Source organism: Staurois parvus, unplaced genomic scaffold (genome assembly GCF_062004578.1).
Source record: "Staurois parvus isolate SC_StPar_1 unplaced genomic scaffold, SC_StPar_1.0 ptg000095l, whole genome shotgun sequence".
Taxonomy (NCBI): domain Eukaryota; kingdom Metazoa; phylum Chordata; class Amphibia; order Anura; family Ranidae; genus Staurois; species Staurois parvus.
Window position 1 is genome coordinate 3,154,352 of NW_028317891.1, and position 13,948 is coordinate 3,168,299.

General features: G+C 45.8%; 1 protein-coding gene across 4 annotated transcripts in view; it reads right to left on the reverse strand.

Annotated features, from left to right (window-relative positions):
* LSAMP (limbic system associated membrane protein) overlaps window positions 1-13,948 on the reverse strand; it is a 1,064,612-nt gene that overhangs the window by 79,065 nt on the left and 971,599 nt on the right. The gene's annotated exons all lie outside the window — the stretch shown is intronic.

The window sequence follows — 13,948 nt, forward strand, 5'->3', positions numbered from 1 at the left end:
ACGTCATTATGGACATACAGTTGATTTCATAATAATAGCAGTCAGACATCACTAACCGGATCAATCACTGTTTTTGGTAGAAATGATATTTCTACATGGCAAATAATTTCCTAGCAGGTGTAGTAGAGTAATAGAAATCCAACAGACCCAACAGTCATGACATGCATGCTGCTGATTCTGTGTCATTGAATCACTCATTGAAAGGGGCGTGTTCAAAATAATAGCAGTGTGGAGTTCTATTAGTGAGGTCATTCATTCTTTGAAAAACAGGTGGCAATTATTGCCCTTATTTAAGGAAGGAAGGCAGCAAATGTTGGACATGCTGGTTACAGTGCATTTCTGTCTGAAATTCTGAGGAAAATGGGTCGTTCCAGACATTGTTCAGAAGAACAGCGTACCTTGATTAAAAAGTTGATTGGAGAGGGGAAAACATATAAAGAAGTGCAGAAAATGATCGGCTGCTCAGCTGAAACGATTGCAAATACTTTAAAATGGCAACCAAAACCTGAAAGACGTGGAAGAAAGCGAAAAACTACCATTGGAATGGATAGAAGAATAGCCAAAATGGCACAGACTCAGCCAACAATCAGCTCCAGGAAGATGAAAGAAGGTGTGACGTTCCCTGTGAGGACTGTTACAATTAGAAGACGCCTATGTGAAGCCAAGCTATCTGCAAGAAGTCCCCGCAAAGTCCCACTGTTGGAAAAAAGACGTGTGCTGAAGAGGTTACAATCTGCCAAAGAGCACATTGACCGGCCTAAAGAGAAATGGCGCAACATTTTGTGGACTGATGAAAGTAAGATTGTTCTTTTTGGGTCTAGTGGGCGGAGACAGTTTGTCAGACGACCCCCAAACACTGAATTCAAGCCACAGTACACTGTGAAGACCGTGAAGCATGGTGGGGCAAGCATCATGATATGGGGATGTTTCTCATACTACGGTGTTGGGCCTATTTATCGCATACCAGGGATCATGGATCAGATTGAATACATCAGAATACTTGAAGAGGTCATGCTGCCTTATGCTGAAGAGGAAATGCCCTTGAAATGGGTGTTCCAACAAGACAACGACCCCAAACACACCAGTAAACGTGCAACATCTTGGTTCCAGACCAACAAGATGGACGTTATGGAGTGGCCAGCCCAATCCCCGGATCTTCATCCAATAGAAAACTTGTGGGGTGACATCAAAAATGCCGTTTCTGAGGCAAAACCAAGAAATAGAGAAGAACTGTGGAATGTGGTCCAATCATCCTGGGCTGGAATACCTGATCACAGGGGCCAGAAGTTGGGTGACTCCATGCAACACAGATGTACAGCAGTTCTCAGAAACAGTGCGACTACAACCAAATATTCATGAAGTCATTCAAAGGAAAGCAAAATCTTCAAACATTTCTCAGTTTATATAGTGAATGTTTGAGTTTGTAAAGAAGAATACAAACACTGCCATTTTTTGAACCGTCTAATATTCACTTTTCTTCCATTTTTTTAGAGGAACAACACAAATTTTATCTATTTTTCTTCATGTTGTGATTTGGAATAGAATGTGTCGTGTTCCCAATGCATTTGTGTGGATGGAAAGAAAAGCTATTAGAAGGATTTTCAGCTTTATTCACTTTTTTCAACACACTGCTATTATTTTGAACACAACTGTATATTTTTGTCATTATGGATATATATACACGTCATTATAGACATATATATTCGTCATCATAGATATATATATATATACACACGTCATTATGGACACGTATACACGTCATTATGGACATATATATTCGTCATTATGGATGTATATACATGTCATTATGGATATATATATATATATATATATATATATATATATACACACGTCATTATGGATATATATACACGTCATTATGGACACATATACACGTCATTATGGATATATATATATACACGTCATTATGGACACATATACATGTTATTATGGATATATTATACACGTCATTATGGATATATATATATACACGTCATTATGGACACATATACACGTCATTATGGATATATATACATGTCATTTTGGACACATATACACACCATTATGGACATATATACATCATTATGGACATATACACGTTATTATGGACATATATACATCATATATATATATATATATATATATATACAGTATATATATATACAGTCAGGTCCATAAATATTGGGATATCAACACAATTCTAACATTTTAATATTTTTTGCTGCATTTTAAAAGAACAAAGCATTCTGGACAAGGGGCGGACTGACCATTTGGAAACTCGGGCACTGCCCGAGGGCCTGGGGTCAGTAGGGGGCCTCATGAGATGCCCCTGGTACCTTTTTCATAGGCTTTTTTGAGTTTGGGCAAGGACATAGGGGCCCCATGATCCCCTATTGCCCGCGGGCCCCATGAGTTGTCAGTCCGCCCCTGTTCTGGACCCATATCTGTTCAATGGGTGGCCAAATGTAAACCCAGCCATCACGTTTAGGTCAAAAAAAGCAGAAAAGGTCTCAGAACTTTTGCATTCATTTTTATTTCAGACATCAATTGAGATTTCATTTCAAAACACAGGAAGTTCCAAGAACACAGAATTTTCGGCAGGATCAACAGATATGTTCTGTCCTTGCTGAAAATGTTTTTAGTCTGAAAAAAAAAGAAAACGAATGCAGCATCCAAACCTTAAGAGAGGTGTGCTTCAATATATTACATTTCCATTCTCAGGCTTAGATCTACTGAAAAAAAAGTTGTGACTGTAGTGCCACCTTAAGAACGCGTTCTTCTGGAACATTCCGCCATTTCCTCTTGTCACATTCTCTGTTCTGTCACATATTCTTACTGTTATCTATTCACCGGGAAAGTCCGGAGTGCGATAATGAGGATTATTCTTGAAAGTCTATTCTTCTCGTTTCCAATCGCTGCATTTCGCTCCCCCTAGGTAAAAATCTCCGGAGAGCGCACATCCGTGGCATTTTTATTTAAAATATATATGTATTTTGGGAATATAATATTGTGTCCACAGTATGCCCTTCGGTTAGCAATTCTTAAAAAATGAGACCCGTATCTAAATAATGAAGCAAGCAGACGACGCAAAGGAGTGATTGGAAGATGGGGATTAGAAAATGAAAAAAAAAAAAAATGGAGAAAATGTAGCTGACTGCATAAACACAATGACACAATCACATTCCTACAGTCATTTCGGGTTTATAGAAATATTCCTCTGCAGGGAAGATATAAAGAATCCTATTTGTTCATTTCTAATTATGACTAACGTGCTGCAAGTTATTGTGTAACATATACACAGGTAAGATTGGGGAGATAACAAAATATGCTGAAGAAGTGTCTTTATGGAAGGTATGTGCTGGAGAAGAGCTTGGAGTTAATAATGGGGGCAATGTGTGTAGGAGAGGAGGGAGGAGGGTATGACAGAAGGCAATAAGTGCAGGAGAGGAAGGTATAACAGAGGGCAATAAGTGCAGAAGAGGAGGGTATGGCAGTGGGCAATAAGTGCAGAAGAGGAGGGTATGGCAGTGGGCAATAAATGCAGAAGAGGAGGGTATGGCAGTGGGCACTATGTGCAGAAGAGGAGGGTATGACGGTGAGCACTATGTGCAGGGAAAGATGGTATGCCAGCGGGCAATAAGTGCAGGAGAGGAGGGTATGACAGTGGGCACTATGTGCAGGAGAAGATGGTATGACAGTGAGCACTATGTGCAGGAGAGGAGGGTATGGCAGCGGGCAATAAGTGCAGAAGAGGAGGGTATGAAAGCGGGCAATACATGCAGAAGATTAGGGTATGACAGCATGCAATAAGTGCAGGAGAGGAGGGTATGACAATAGGCAATAAGTGCAGGAGAGGAGGGTATGACAGCGGGCAATAAGTGCAGAAGAGGAGGGTATGAAAGCGGGCAATAAGTGCAGAAGAGGAGGGTATGACAGCATGCAATAAGTGCAGGAGAGGAGGGTATGACAATAGGCAATAAGTGCAGAAGAGGAGGGTATGGCAGCGGGCAATAAGTGCAGAAGAGCAGGGCATGAAAGTGGGCACTATGTGCAGGAGAGGAGAAATTAGCATATGACAGTGGACACAGCATGTGCATGAAAGGAGGGAGGAGGGTATGACAGCGGGCAGTAGGTTCAGGAGAAGAGGTAGGAGGGCGTGACAGTGGGACGCATGTTCAGGAAACGATAGAGGAAGGTATGACAGTAGACAATATGTGTAATAGATGAGGGAAGACATTATGCCAACAGGCAGTATGTACAGGATAGGATGCAGGAGGGTATGACAGCAAACAGTATGTGTAGGAGAGGATGGGGGAGGGTATGTCAGTGGGAACTATGTGCAGGACAGGAGGGAGGAGGGTATGACAGTGGGCACTATGTGCAGGACAGGAGGGAGGAGCATATGACAGTGGACACAGTATGTGCATGAAGGAGGGAAGAGGGTATGACAGCGGGCAGGAGGTACAGGAGAGGAGGCAGCAGGGTATGACAATGAGCAATAAGTGCAGGAGAGGAAGGTATGATAGTGAGCACTATGTGCAGGAGAGGAGGGTATGGCAGCGGGCAATAAGTGCAGAAGAGGAGGGTATGAAAGCGGGCAATAAGTGAAGAAGAGGAGGGTATAACTGAGGGCAATAAGTGCAGAAGAGGAGGGTATAACAGAGGGCAATAAGTGCAGGAGAGAAGGGTATGGCAGAAGGCAATAAGTGCAGAAGAGGAGGGTATGACAGCGGGCACTATGTGCAGGAGGGGAGAAAGGAGCATATGACAGTGGGCATAGCATGTGCATGAAAGGAGGGAGGAGGGTATGACAGTGGGCACTATGTGCAGGACAGGAGGGAGGGAGAGTATGACTGTCAGGAATGGACTTGCCAGTAATGGTGGGACTCACCTGCCTTGTGGGCTGCAGTACCAGGGCTGGCCAGCGGGTGCTCTCAGCAATCAGAGACTCAACCCTGCAGCCAGCCAAACACCTGAAGCTGATTATGCAGGTGTATTTAAGGGATGGCCAGACCTGCAGTCTGGGCCTTGGTGTGTGTTTTTCCTGGGCCCCTGTATCTTGTTACCTGCATCCCTGTTCCTGTCCCTGTCCCTGTCTGACTGATTCTTTGCTGACCCTGCCTGATCCGGACCTCTGCTGACTTCTCCGGTTTGATCCCTGGCTTGTGACCCCGACTATTCTCTGCCTGACCCCCTGTACCTACCTGCCCATTAGTTGCTGTACCCGGCTCGTGACCTGACTACTCTCTGCCTGCTCCTCCTGTTCCTACCTGCCCGACTGTTATTGACCCGGCCTGCCTCACGACGCTTGCATTGTATGTATTGTTATCTGTGGGTGGTTTGGTTTGGTTTGTTTGCACTGTGTTATGTTTTAGTATTGCACTGCGTTTATGTATTGTTAGTGTTAATAAATTATATTGTTATAACATATCTGAAGCCTGCGTTTCCCTGTGTCAGTTCACATACCTCTGGTCACACCCTGGAGCCCTGACAATGGCAGTGTTCTGTATGTTCAGGAGAAGATAAAGGAGGGTAGGATAGCAGTCAGTGTGTGCAGAAGAGGATAGAGGAGGGTATGGCAATGGGTAGCATGTGCAGGAGAAGAGGGTATGACAGCGGGCAGTATGTTCAGGAGAGAAGGTAGGAGGGCATGACAGTGGGCAGTATGTTCAAAGAGGATACAGAAAGGTATGACAGCAGGCAATAAGTGCAGAAGAGGAGGGTATGACAGCTGGCAATAAGTGCAGGAGAGGAAGGTATGACAGTGAGCATTATGTCCAGGAGAGGATGGTATGACAGCAGGCAATGAGTGCAAGAGAAGAGGGTATGGCAGTGGGCAATAAGTGCAGGAGAGAAGGGTATGACAGTGGGCACTATGTACAGGAGAGAATGGTATGACAGTAGGCACTATGTGCAGGACAAGGGGAGGAGGGTATGACAGTGGGCACTATGTGCAGGTGAGGAGGGAGGAGTATATGACAGTGGACACAGTATATGCATGAAAGGAGGGAGGAGGGTATGACAGCGGGCAGGAGGTACAGGAGAGGAAGCAGCAGTGTATGACAATGAGCAATAAGTGCAGGAGAGGAAGGTATGACAGTGAGCACTATGTGCAGGATAAGATGGTATGACAGTGGGCACTATGTGTAGGACAGGAGGGAAGAGGGTATGACAGTGGGCACTATGTGCAGGACAGGATGGAGGAGCATGTGACAGTGGACACAGTATGTGCATGAAGGAGGGAGGAGGGTATGACAGCGGGCAGGAGGTACAGGAGAGGAGGCAGCAGGGTATGACAATGACCAATAAGTGCAGGAGAGGAAGGTATGATAGTGAGCACTATGTGCAGGAGAGGAGGGTATGGCAGCGGGCAATAAGTGCAGAAGAGGAGGGTATGAAAGCGGGCAATAAGTACAGAAGAGGAGGGTATGAAAGCGGGCAATAAGTGCAGACGAGGAGGGTATAACAGAGAGCAATAAGTGCAGAAGAGGAGGGTCTGAAAGCGGGCAATAAGTGCAGAAGAGGAGGGTATAACAGAGGGCAATAAGTGCAGAAGAGGAGGGTATAACAGAGGGCAATAAGTGCAGGAGAGGAGGGTATGGCAGAAGGCAATAAGTGCAGAAGAGGAGGGTATGACAGCGGGCACTATGTGCAGTAGAAGAAGGTATGACAGTGGGTACTATGTGCAGGAGGGGAGAAAGGAGCATATGACAGTGGGCATAGCATGTGCATGATAGGAGGGAGGAGGGTATGACAGTGGGCACTATGTGCAGGACAGGAGGGAGGGAAGGTATGACAGTGTTCTGTATGTTCAGGAGAAGATAGAGGAGGGTATGATAGTGGGCAATATGTGCAGGACAGGAGGGAGGGAGGGTAGGACAGTGTTCTGTATGTTCAGGAGAAGATAGAAGAGGGTATGACAGCAGCCTGTGTGTGCAGAAGATGATAGAGGAGGGTATGGCAATGGGTAGCATGTGCAGGAGAGGAGGGTATGACAGCGGGCAGTATGTTCAGGAGAAAAGGTAGGAGGACATGACAGCAGGCAGTATGTTCAGAGAGGATAGAGGAAGGTATGACAACACACAGCATGTGCAGGAGAGGATGGAGGATGTTATTACTGGGGGCAGTTTGTGCAAGAGAGAAGGATATGACAGCGGGGAGAATGTTCAGGATAGGCGGTAGGAGGGCACGAAAGGCGGGCAGTATGTTCAGATGCTGGAAGAAGGTATGACAGTGGGAAGTATGTGCAGAAGAGTAGGGAGGAGGGTATGACAATGGGCAGTATGTGCAGGGCGAGAGAGAGGAGGGTATGATAACGGGCAGCACGTGTATTAGAGATGAGTAGAGGGAATAACAGTGGGCAGTATGCCCAGTAAAGGAGTGCAGGAGGTATAACAGTGGACAACATGTGCAGAAGAGAAGAGTTTGACAGGGGGCAGTATGTGCAAGAGAAGAAGGAGAAGGGTAGGACAGTGGGCAGTATGTTCAGGAGAGGAGTGTAGGTGGGGGCTGTATGTGCAGTAGGGTATAACAATAGGCAGTAATCACAAGATAGTAATTCAGAGGATATGACAGTGAGCAATAGATGTACAAAGTTGTAGCAGAGGAGTTGGGAGGAAATGATGGTGGGTGATACATGCAAGGACAGAGTACATGTAGGGCAGTATGTACAGGAGAGACGAGTGGAGGGAATGACAGCAGGCAGTGTGCCCAGGAAAGGAGTGCAGAGGGTATGACAGTGAACAATATGTACAAGAGAGGAGTGTGGAGGACGTGACACTGAGGAATGTGGAATATATGATAGCAGGCAGTATGTGCAGGGAGGGAATGATGGGGGCAATATCAGCAAGAGAGGTATGACAGCAAGAAGTACTGTATATGCAGGAGAGGAGTGTGAAGGGTATAACCACAGGCAATATGCATAGGGATGGAGGAAGGAGGACTTGATGGTGGGCAGTATGTGCCGGTTAAGAGTGAGCAGGGTATAACAGTGTACAATATGTGCAGAAGAGGAGTAGGGCAGGGGTTAAAACAGGTAGTATGTACAGAAGAGGAGTGTGTAGGGTATAACAGTGTGCAATATGTGCAGGGCAGGAGTGGGGGTGGCATGACCGTGAACAGTATGTCAGGAAAGAAATGCAGATGATGGAAGTTGTGGGGACCCCTGACTGTGAATGTATTGAAGAGGATACTGGAACTGAACAGGAGGTGTGTCAGTAGAACTGGGGACAATAAAGGTTGAAACCTGGATAACAAAAATTAAGAAGGTTAACAGCAGTGTGGAGGTAATATTTGGGACGTGGGAGATGGAGTATGGCTTTTTTTGTTGAACAAAGCAGGAAAAGGGTACTGGAGCTTCCATTGGCTTGCTGACGTAAGGGTGACATCAGCAGACCTTCTCATAGGTAATGTTAGTAGACCATTGCTCGGATGATGTCAGTAAACCGTCTTGTAGGTAATGTCATTAGACCCTTTCTCGGGTGATGTCCAATGACCTTCTTGTAGGTGAGGTCTGAAGACCCTCTCTCGGGTGATGTCAGTATATCTTCTCGTAGGTGATGTCAGTAGACCCTCTCCTAGGTGAAGTCAGTAGACCCTCTCTCAGGTGATATCAGTAGACATCCTCGTAGGGGATGTCAGTAGAGCCTCTTCTGGGTGATGTCAGTAGACCCTCTCTCGGATGATGTCAGTAGATCCTCTTTTAAGTGATGTCAGTAGACCCTCTCTTGGGTGGTATCAGTAGACCTTTTCAAAAGTGATGTCAGTGGACCTTCCCGTAGGTGATGTCAGTAGACCTTCTTGTAGGAGATATCAATAGACCAGGGGCGGACTGACAACTCATGGGGCCCCCGGGCAATAGGGGATCATGGGGCCCCTGTGTCCTTGTCCAAACTCAAAAAAGCCTATGAAAAAGGTACCAGGGGCATCTCATGGGGCCCCCTATTGACCCCGGGCCCTCGGGCAGTGCCCGAGTTTCCAAATGGTCAGTCTGCCCCTACAATAGACCCTCTCTCAGGTGATGTCTGTAGACCTTCCTGTAGGTGATGTCAAAAGACCTTCTCATAGGTAATGTCAGTAGTCCTTTCTGTAGGTGATGTCAGTAGATCAGGGGTGTCAAACTGGTGGCCCTCCAGCTGTTGCAAAACTACAAGTCCCATCATGCCTCTGCCGTTGGGAGTCATGCTTGTAGCTGCCAGCCTTCCAATGCCTCATAGGACTTTGTCAACAGCTGGAAGGCTGCCAGTTTGACACCCGTGCAATAGATCTTTTCACAGGTAATGTCAGTAGACTCTCTCTTGGGTGATGTCAGTAGACCCTCTCTTGGGTGATGTCAGTAGGCCATCTCATAGGTGATATCAGTAGACCCAATGTTAGGTAATGTCAGTAGACCTTCTCTTGGATGATGTCAGTAGACCTTCTCATAGGTGATGTCAGTATACCTTACCGTAGGTGATGTCGGTAAACCCTCACTCGGTTGATATCAGTAGATACTCTCTCGGGTGATGTCAGTAGACGTTTTTCTAGGTAATGTCAGTAGACCCTCTCTCAGGTGATATCAGTAGACCCTCTCTAGGGTGCTGTCAGTAGACCTTCTCATAGGATCCTGGGAAACTAAGAATCCAAAATGTCATGAACGGTCACTCTAACACTGTACAAAAACAACTGCTCAAAAATCTGGGATCCTCAGGGCTCCCAGGATCTGTGCAAAAGGTCCGGTTAGATCAGACTCATCAGGTAGTGGAAGTGTAAGGTGAACAATTTTTAATTCAAATATTTTATACAAATCAACTATGTCAGGAATGGACTGGCCAGCAATAGTGGGACTCACCTGCCTTATGAGCTGCAGTACCAGGGCTGGCCAGCGGGTGCTCCCAGCAATCAGAGACTCAACCTTGCAGCCAGTCAAACACCTGGAACTAATTATACTGGTGTATTTAAGGGACATTCAGACCTGCAGACTCTGCCTTGGTGTTGTGTTTCTCCTGGGCCCTGTTTCCTGTTCCTGTTCCTGTCTGATTCTCTGCTGACCCTGCTCTGATCCCTGGCTTGTCTGACCATTCTCCTGCTCCTGATCCCTGGCTTGTCTGACCATTCTCCTCTGCCTGACCCTCTGTACCACGCTGCCCGCTACCTGCTGAACCTGGCTTGTGACCCCGACTATTCTCCGCTTGCTCCCCCTGTACCTACCTGCCCGATTGATATTGACCCGGCCTGCCTGACGACGCTTGCATTGTATGTACTGTTATCTGTGGGTGGTTTGGTTTGGTTTGTTTGCACCGTTCCTAGGCTGTACAGCCTGTGGTGAGCTGTGGGAGGGGCTCAGCAGGTCCCACCCACTACAGGCTGCCTGCAGAAAACTACAGGAGGGCGGAGACAAGACCAGTCACCTTGCACAGCAGTGACCGGTCTTTAGTACAGGAAGCTCCTGCACAGAGGTAAAGTCTCACACTGGATTACTGCACATCTCTGGAAGAAATACACAAAGAGCACCAAGATTCGGGAAGAATACACGACTCTTCTACTTAGACAATGTTTGTTTAGCCCGGAGTTCAGCTTTAATTACATTGTTATTGTAAACCAGTAAGCTACATTATTGCTGAACCGTGTAATGAATGAAAACTTCAGACGTAAAACAGAGGGAGCAATAATTGTTTGTGGTTGGATCTGGGACGGTCGGCATGGCCTGGAGTTAAGCATTAGGAGAATTGCATTTATCCCTTAGATTGGTGACATAGAGAGCACAAAATGTAATCAAAAGCGGAGTCCGGGGTTATGGTCTGATTGTTGTGCCCTTCGTCATTTTGTATTTATTTATAATTTTCATGCTCTAAGGAGCTCACTGTTTTGGGGTCATTCTGACATCATGGAAGCTCTGCATTTTCATGCCTCGTTTAGAGCTTGGCGATCATGCTGGACAGAGAAACCAGGGCTAAGGAGAGTTTAAAGTGTTAGTACACCTTTCAGGAAGATTTTCAGAAAACACCCCTATGCACTTCTGCATCCATATATTAGTACATACCAGAGCAGGGGCGGACTGACCATTTGGAAACTCGGACACTGCCCGAGGGCCCGGGGTCAGTAGGGGGCCCCATGAGATGCCCCTAGTACCTTTTCCATAGGCTTTTTTGAGTTTGGGCAAGGACACAGGGGCCCCATGATCCCCTATTGCCCGGGGGCCCCTTGAGTTGTCAGTCCGCCCCTGTACCAGAGCTTATCCTGTTGTAAATGATGAAGGTTCTCCAGATGCAGCTGGTGGGGGTCTGCTCCAGAAAAAGCTGCCCCCCTCATTCCTCTCCATCCTTCCATTTGCAGGAGGGGCGGAATTTCAAAATAATGCCCCCCCCCCCCCCAGTGGTCGCTCCAGGCCATTCAAACTATGTGCATGTGCAGTGCACCCTCTCCTGGCTCCAGCTTAGCTTAGACACAAATGTGCGCAGCGCGTGATCTCCTTCTCTAGCTGTACGCATGTGTGGAGTTTGAAGGGTTCAGAGTGGCTGCCACTATGCTAAGCTGGAGTTTGGTAAGGATCCAATGAGCATGCATGTATTTACAATGGCTTTTATTATGAAATTCAGAATGTCCTGCAAATGGGAGGAATGAGAGACTGGCACTTTTCCTGGATAGGACCCCCAACAGTTACATCTGTAATGGAAGGACCTTCACTATTTCCAACAGTAGTATCAGCTATTCCAGCCTTTCTCATCCTATTTACTACAGAGGAACCTTTGAAATGCTTTTCAGGTCTTGAGGAACCCTTGCTAAAACAATTCATTGATGGTCAGTGGGAAAAAACGACTCTTACATTGGTGGTCAGTGGGAAGAATACTTCTTACGTTGGTGGTCAGTGGGAAGAATACTTTTTACGTTGGTGGTCAGTGGGAATAATATTTCTTACGTTGGTGGTTAGTGGGAAGAATGCTCCTTACATTGGAGGTCAGTGATAAGAATGTTCCTTAAATTGGTGGTCAATGGGAAGAATTCACCTTACATAGGTGTCATTAGGAAGAATTCTCCCAACATTGGTGGTCAGTGGGAAGAATGCTCCTTACATTGGTGATCAGTGGGAAGAATGTCCCTTACATTGGTGATCAGTGGGAAGAATGCTCCTTAAATTGGTGATCAGTGGGAAGAATGCTCCTTATATTGGTGGTCAGTGAGAAGATTCTCCCTTACATTGGTGGTCAGTGGGAAGAGTACTTCTTACATTGCTAATCATTTGGAAGAATGTTCCTTACATTGGTGATCAGTGTGAAGATTCTCCCTTACATTGGTGTCAGTGGGAAGAGTACTTCTTACATTGGTGTCAGTGGGAAGAGTACTTCTTACATTGGTGTCAGTGGGAAGAGTACTTCTTACATTGCTAATCATTTGGAAGAATAATGTTCCTTACATTGGTAGTCAGTGGGAAGAATGTTCCTTACATTGGATGTCAGTGAAAGGATTGTCCCTTATATTAATGGTCAGTGGGAAGAATTACAGTTGCAAGAAAAAGTATGTGAACCCCTTGGGATTACTTGTAGTTTTGCATGAATTGGGCATAAAATGTGCTCTGAACGTCATCTAAGTCACAACAATAGAAGAACACAGTCTGCTGAACATAATACTACACAAACATTAGATGTTGCCATGGTTTAATTGCACATAACATGTAAACATTCACAGTGCAGGGAGGAAAAAGTATGTGAACCTTTGGACTTAATAACTGGTTGACCCTCCTTTGGCAGCAATAACCTCAACCAAACGTTTCCTGTAGTTGCAGATCAGACCTGCACAATGATCTGGAGTCATTTTGGACCACTCCTCTTCACAAAACTGTTTCAGTGTAGCAATATTCTTGGGATGTCTGGTGTGAATCGCTCTCTTAAGGTCATGCCACAGCATTTCAATCGGGTTGAGGTCAGGACTCTGACTGGGCCACTCCAGAAGGCGTATTCTGTGCTGTTGCAGCCATTGTTTTGTTGAATTACTTGTATGCTTTGGGTCATTGTCCTGTTGCATCACTCATCCTCTGCGGAGCTTCAGTTGGCGGACAGATGGTCGCACATTTTCCTGCAAAATGTCTTGATAAACTCTGAAATTCATTTTCCCATCAATGACAACAATCCGTCCAGGCCCTGAGGCAGCAAAGCAGCCCCAAACCATGATGCTCCCTCCGCCATGTTTTACAGTGGGGATGAGGTTTTGATGTTGGTGTGCTGTGCCTTTTTTTCTCCACATAGTATTGTGTGTTCTTCCCAAACAACTCAATCTTGGTTTCATCTGTCCACAGTATATTTTGCCAGTAGTGCTGTGGAACATCCAGGTGCTCTTTTGCAAACTTCAAACGTGCTGCAATATTCTTTTTGGACAGCAATGGCTTCCTCCGTGGTGTCCTCCCATGTACTCCATTCTTGTTTAATGTTTTCCTTATTGTAGATGTGTCAACAAAAATGTTAGCATGTGCCAGAGATTTCTGTAGGTCTTTAGCTGACACTCTGGGATTCTTCTTTACCTCATGCAGTATTCTGCGCTGTGCTCTTGCAGTCATTTTTACAGGATGACCACGTCTAGGGAGAGTAGCAACAGTGCTAAACTTTCTCCATTTGTAGACAGTCTGTCTTACCGTGGACACATGAACAACAAGGCTTTTGGAGATACTTTTGTAACCCTTTCCAGCTTCATGCAAGTCAACAATTCTTGATCGTAGGTCTTCTGAGAGCTCTTTTCTGCGAGGCATGGTTCACATCAGACAGTGCTTCTTGAACCCAGTAAATCCAAAATAGGTGTGTGTTTTTTAAGGGCAGGACAGCTGTCAGCAACACATCCAATATCATCACACTGATTGGAGTCAAGGTTGGCTCACTCCTGGCTCCAATTAGCTCTGGGAGAAGTTATTAAGCTAGGGCCTCACATACTTTTTCCTCCCTGCACTGTGAATGTTTACATGTTATGTGCAATTAAACCATGG